We start from the raw sequence: 6,209 nt of genomic DNA on the forward strand, positions 1-6,209 counted from the left end.
CCTTGTCGTGCTCACTGAGTGTCTGCGCTGGGAGGCTCATTCCGTGGAGAGAGGACGGGGTCTGGACCAGGCCCGAGGCCAAGTGGAGCCATGGTCGGAACCTGGGACAGAGGCTGGGAAAGGAGAGTCCTTCGTGGCTTGGGGTCCGAACGTTACTTCAGGCGAAAATGGGCCTTAGCCTTTAAGTGTCAGCAGTTTCCCACCAGGCGTTTGAATGCTTCAGTTTTGTGGCTGAAACAAGTCGAGCGACCAGGGAACGGGGGTGGGGAGGGGTGAGTATGAAAGAAGCAGGTTGTATGACTGGTGTTTGGGAAGCAGTAACGTTGCTGTGCATTTACCTGCCACTGTGGTGGTGGTGTTGTTTTAATTTTACATTCTTCTTTTTCTGAAAGTCAAAGCACTTAGGCACACCTAGTGTCTCTGTTAGAAAGGTAAGTACCCCAGTGTAACCTGCACGAAATTGAGGAAGGGGCCAGGACCTGTAATCAGCTTCTGATCCGGTATTACATACCTTGGATTATAGGCAGTTTTGATTGCCAGTGTTGCGTGCGGGGAATATATATTCTTATGTAGTATTGCCTTTTTAGACTTTTAGATTAAAAAAGAATTTTCTTGTCATTGTTTTTGTACATTAATTCATTCTAATATTTGCAGCTCTGGCCTTACAGAGTCTGTCCATTTTGGTTAGAATGTAAATGTGTTTTGTCATTCATTGGTGTTTTTATGTATTATACTAGTTAGAGTAGCACCTTTTCGAGTACTCAAACTGGAATGTGTGCTTTCCTGTTACATCAGATGTTGACATCATTAGAGGACACTAGGAAAAAATTTTCAAGTGGCCTGTATCTGGGAAAATGTCACATAACCCTTCTTCCTTTGACATTTAACACCGAGGAATACACTGATGTTGGTAGTGATTCACAAAAGAAAGGGCTTCACAGCTTTTCTATACTTGACAAAGCATTTTACAATTTTGAGAATGAGGAGGGAGTAAGGACCATGTGCCTTGATTCATTCATTTATTTACTCATTCATTCATTCATGCATTCATTTATTTGACAAATATTGAGACCTTGTTACAACTGTTGGGTGCTGGGAGCAAAACTGACCCAAAGTTCCTGTCTCCTAGGAGCTGATTTCTAGACAGATAAATAAATACTTAGGTAAAATATATAGTGCAGTGGTAAATGATGTGGGAAAAAATGAGACAGTGAAATAGGATAATAAAGAATTGGGGGAGGGATTAATTTTGAGTGCCCTGGGAAGGCCTCATGGAAAAGCTAATATTTGAGAAAAGACCTGACACAGGGAGAGGAGCTACTCCTGTAGCTATGTGGAGGAGAAGTGCTCCAGGCTAGGGAAGCCAGGCAAACACCCGAGGCAGAAACTGAAGGGAGCAGATAGATCCTGGTGGCTGGGGAAAATGGAGGGTAGTCTAGCCAGAGAGGTGCAAGTGAAAGATGGGCTAGTAGGAAGTGTGTGCACAGATGAGAGGAGTTATTCACTGTCCTGGACTCTTTTTCCACATCTCTGACACTTGGAAAGGGAAATCAGATTCTGGAAATGTGGGCCCCTGTGCTCAAACCCCTTCCTCTCCTACCCCATTTAGAAAAATTCAGGATGCTCACAGAACATATTTCAGGAAGTTGTCATGAAATATCTTTCTCAAAAGTAAGTTTTTTTTAAAAAAATGCATTTTATTGATTTTCTACAGAGATGAAGGGAGAGGGATAGAGAGTTAGAAACATCGATGAGAGAAACATCGATCAGCTGCCTCCTGCCCCCCCCCCCCAACTGGGGATATGCCCGCAACCAAGGCATGTGCCCCGGACGGGAATCGAACCTGGGACCCTTGAGTCCGCAGGCCGACGCTCAATCCACTGAGCCAAACCAGTCAGGGCAAAAGTAAGTTTTTAAAGAAGGTTGATGATAAATTACCTGAAGTGATTTTTCGAAAGGAATTGCTTTTTAAGAAGGGGATCTTTGGGATAATTCAAATATTTGAAAATGTAGAGATATAATGTTCTTTGAAGTTTAGATACAGATAAACTGAGGAAAGATATGGGATATGACCTAAAAGAAAGGTGAAATCAGTGTATTAACGCATGTTGTCCTTAATATGGTTAGCAAAGAATTCTTAATTATTTCTGTGTTGTCTAGCCTAGTTTAAAATTACTCAGGGACTCTCCACTAATTTGTTTGTATATATTTTATAGCATTTTACATGTGCAGAACTTTATATGCTGAGTTTTTTATTCCTCCACTTTTACCTTTTAGAATAGGTCTTCGATTTTCATTGGAAAATTTTTCTGATTTCCTTCTAGCTTATCTCCATATTCTTATTACTGAGCTTTCATAAATGTCCTCTTTTGTTTAAAAAATATTTTTATTGATTTCAGAGAGAAGGGAGAGGGAGAGATAGAAACATCATTGATTGGCTGCCTGCTGCATGCCCTCCACTGAGGATCAAGCCCGCAATGTAACTCAACCCGGACATGTGCTCTGACTGGTTCATAAGTCGACGCTCAACCCTGAGCCACACCAGCTAGGCTGTCCTCTTTTACTTTAATTCACCTTAGGAATTTAATATTTTGGTTTTGAAATGCTTTTGCTTGTGAGTTGCTTATATGAAAGATAATTTGTCCTAGGCTTGCCTGAAAATCATGAGAAGATAAGAATTACAACTTCAGGCCGAAACCGGTTTGGCTCAGTGGATAGAGCGTCAGCCTGCGGACTGAAAGGTCCCAGGTTCGATTCCGGTCAAGGGCATGTACCTGGGTTGCGGGCACATCCCCAGTGGGGAGATGTGCAGGAGGCAGCTGATCGATGTTTCTCTCTCATCGATGTTTCTAACTCTCTATCTCTCTCCCTTCCTCTCTGTAAAATATCAATAAAATATATTAAAAAAAAAAAAGAATTACAACTTCAGGATGTGAGTGCAGCTCCTTGGCTCAAAGGAGACATAGTGATGATAGTGACAATGGTAGTGTTTTCTTTTTTCTTTTTCTTTTCCTGTTAGGTAGTGTTTTAAGTGAATCAATTATCTTTCTCCTTTTTCTTCATTGAATTTTGAAGTGACATTTCCCAATTATAATGTCTTTGATGTCATACCAGTTCATTTGTTCTCATGACTTTGCATTTTAATACTCCATATGTCCTCTTTTTGTTGACCTTCACACTGGAAGATGACAATATCGATAGCGATTACTATCTAGGAGAACCTTTTTGGGTGAAAAGATTATTACTGTCCCTTCCCTCCTAAAGGATCTTTGATTTCTACCATTTTCAAAGACTGACTTCATTTGCAGTTTTCCATTAGCCCCAGCTGAGTAAATTTTCAGTACTTTCTGTTTTGTTCTGTTTCTTATAGATTATAGTGGGACCAGTCTCATGAGATTGAATCTACTACAGCCTATGTTGGTGTTAATCCAGGTATTTTAGAAGCAGGTTAAATGTCCATTTTTCTTTAGCAATTTAAATTGCCTAACATTATTTGGTCATTGTTGTAAAACTTTGAATTCAAGCTTTTGTTCTCCCTCTTGACCCCCACTTGGATTTTATGATGATAATATCCTAGGATTTACATTCATGCTTAATGCCCTGAAGAAGTACATATCTTTAAAGGATTTTTTTTTAATCCTCACCAGAGGATATGTTTTTATTTTTACTTTATTTATTTTATTTTTTTAGCAAGAGAGGAAGGGAGAGGGAGAGAGAGAAACATCAATGTTAGAAAGAAACATTGATTGGTTGTTTCTGCATGTACCCCACCAGGGATCAAACTCGAAACCTAGATATGTGCTCCAACTGGGAATTGAATCCAAAACCTTTTCATGTATGGGATGTTGCTCTAACTATCTGAGCCACCCAGCCAGGGCAAGAAGTACATAGCTTTAAAAATATCAGTAGATTTTTTAATCCATAGGCAAGTTTATTTATATTAATATTTTTTGTCCAGATTAGCATTTGTTTTTTATTTTTTATGCTCTCTAGATGACTGAAAAATATGCTAGAGTAATTATGCAGGAATACAAAATGATACCTTTGCTGAATTGCCCATAATTTTGTGGGAGGATGAGGGAGAAGAGGGGAGAGGTTTGAAAAACAAAAGGGAATTCACTTAAATGGCCAAGATTAATTTTATAAAAATATTTTCAAAGTATTACATGCTTCCCTACTTGAAGAAATTAAGTGAGGACCACAATTTTATATTAATTATGGAGTTTCACTGAACTTGAACTTAATTTATAAAAGAGGATATTCTAGAGCTTGTTCTCTTGAGCCCAGAGGAAAGTTTGTTTTATTATCTAGTTCTCCCCTCTTCTGCCTGCTTTTTTTAAAAAATATATATTTTATTGATTTTTTATAGAGAGGAAGGGAGAGAGATAGTTAGAAACATCGATGGGAGAGAAACATCGATCAGCCGCCTCCTGCACATCTACTGGGGATGTGCCCGCAACCCAGGTACGTGCTCTTGACCGGAATCGAACCTGGGACCTTTCAGTCCGCAGGCCGACACTCTATCTACTGAGCCAAACCGGTTTCGGCCTGCCTGCTTTTATAAAAAATAGAGTGCATTGGGCAAAGTTGGATGGCCTTTTGGACATTATAACACAGCTACTTTTTCTTACAAAATTAAAGGTGGAAGTGGCTTTCTCAAATTGCTTTCTTTTTGTTAGTAAAATTTTCAACCTAATTATTGTTTTTGACTCTTCAGGAGCAGCATTCAGAACATCATTTGATGTTAGCTGAGAAACTATTGTGGTTCAGTCCACTCCTTGTCACTTGAAATATTACCATCTGGTGGATTTTTAAGATACTGTCTCAACAGAGCATTAAAAGAAGGTTGTGATTTTATAACTGAAAGCATACCTGGAGCTTTGCTCCTTGGTCATTTTGGCAGTGGTATACTTCTTGGGACTCACTGATTATTTGCATAGGGTACATATTATATTGCTTTGTTGCTGGCTGTTGTTTTTCTATCAGATATGTTTAAAAAGTTAATACCAAATATGAGCAGTGATCCTTGTTTTTTTGTTTTTAATCCTCATCCAAAGATATGTTTATTGATTTTAGAGAGAGAGAAGAAGAGAGAGAGCTAGAGAAAGGGAGAGCAAAACATCATCGCTTCCTGTACACTCCCAGACCAGGGATTGAACCCAAAACATAGGTATGTGCCCTGACCTGGAATCAGACCCATAACCTTTTGGTGTATAGGATGTCACTCCGACCACCTGAGCCACCTAGTCAGGGCACAATGTGGTTTTGAATGAAAATTCTAAATAATCACTCTCCTGAAACCTTAGAGTGGTGTGCATTTATCATCTTCATCAGAATCAGAACTTTTGTTAAAAAGTTCTATATGTATTTTTCTCCTTAGCCAGTATGCTTAGCGGTTAGAGTGTCGACCAGTTCCCTGAAGTGTCTTGGGTTTGATTCCTGGTCAGGGCACATATCCACGTTGCGGGTTGGATTCCAGGTCCGGGTACCTGGGGGTGGGCAACCAATTGATGTTTCTCTTTCACATCTCTTTTCCTACCCCTTCCTCTCTAGAATCAATGAAAAAAGCATATCCTCAGGTGAGGACTAAAAAAAAAAACGTATTTTTCAGTTCCACTCCAGAAGTAGTGAGAGAGACTCTATCTGTCAGGAAAGAGAATCTCGTTTATGAGCACACCATATGATTTTAATATTTTAACCAGGTTTGGAATTCATTTCCTAGAAAACATTCATAATAAATTATGTTTTTGAAGTTTCTTAAGAGATTGCTAGGTGATTTACTTTAATACCTTTATTATTTACAGTGTTAAAAGGGCCCGAACAAAGTCTGCGCAAACCACCTGCTGTGAACCAGCAGAACTTTTGAACAGGTGAGTGTTGAAGGGAATACAAAGCTGAGGTGGGTTTATGTAAACAGATGGTTTTTGCTTTGGTTATTTTGTTTTGGTTATTTTTGTCCTTTTATTTCTCCTGAGGTTATAGACAGTGAGTAAACTTCTCTAGTACTGCTCAGATCATTTATGAACCATAAGAATAGTAAGTACTGCTCAGATCCTTTATGAACCATAAGAATAATAATACCCTTTCTGCATTGATCCTGGTATAAATTGATGTCTTAAACTGTCATAATGATTTTTTTGATGGCATGAAACAGGAAGAGGAATGCTTTGGGGGCAGGGGTAAGGAAGTATCTTAAAGAACCCAAGAGC

At 39.1% G+C, this 6,209-nt stretch overlaps 1 protein-coding gene across 6 annotated transcripts in view; it reads left to right on the forward strand.

The window, feature by feature from the left end:
• The first annotated feature begins 364 nt into the window (after nt 1-364).
• Nucleotides 365-6,209, forward strand: part of GIGYF2 (GRB10 interacting GYF protein 2) — a 133,081-nt gene continuing 127,236 nt past the window's right edge. For 2 of the 6 annotated variants that reach the window (XM_006760435.2, XM_006760437.2), the window contains exons 1-3: nt 366-431; nt 3,371-3,432; nt 5,805-5,870. The gene's annotated coding sequence lies outside the window, so the exon portion shown is untranslated. Of the gene's footprint in view, nt 432-1,648; nt 1,672-2,960; nt 2,984-3,370; nt 3,433-5,076; nt 5,171-5,804; nt 5,871-6,209 lie in introns of those variants that run through there. The other 4 variants (XM_015561876.1, XM_015561877.1, XM_015561875.1 and 1 more) reach the window with 4 other exon arrangements.

This window comes from Myotis davidii, unplaced genomic scaffold (genome assembly GCF_000327345.1).
Source record: "Myotis davidii unplaced genomic scaffold, ASM32734v1 scaffold370, whole genome shotgun sequence".
In the NCBI taxonomy this organism is placed as follows: domain Eukaryota; kingdom Metazoa; phylum Chordata; class Mammalia; order Chiroptera; family Vespertilionidae; genus Myotis; species Myotis davidii.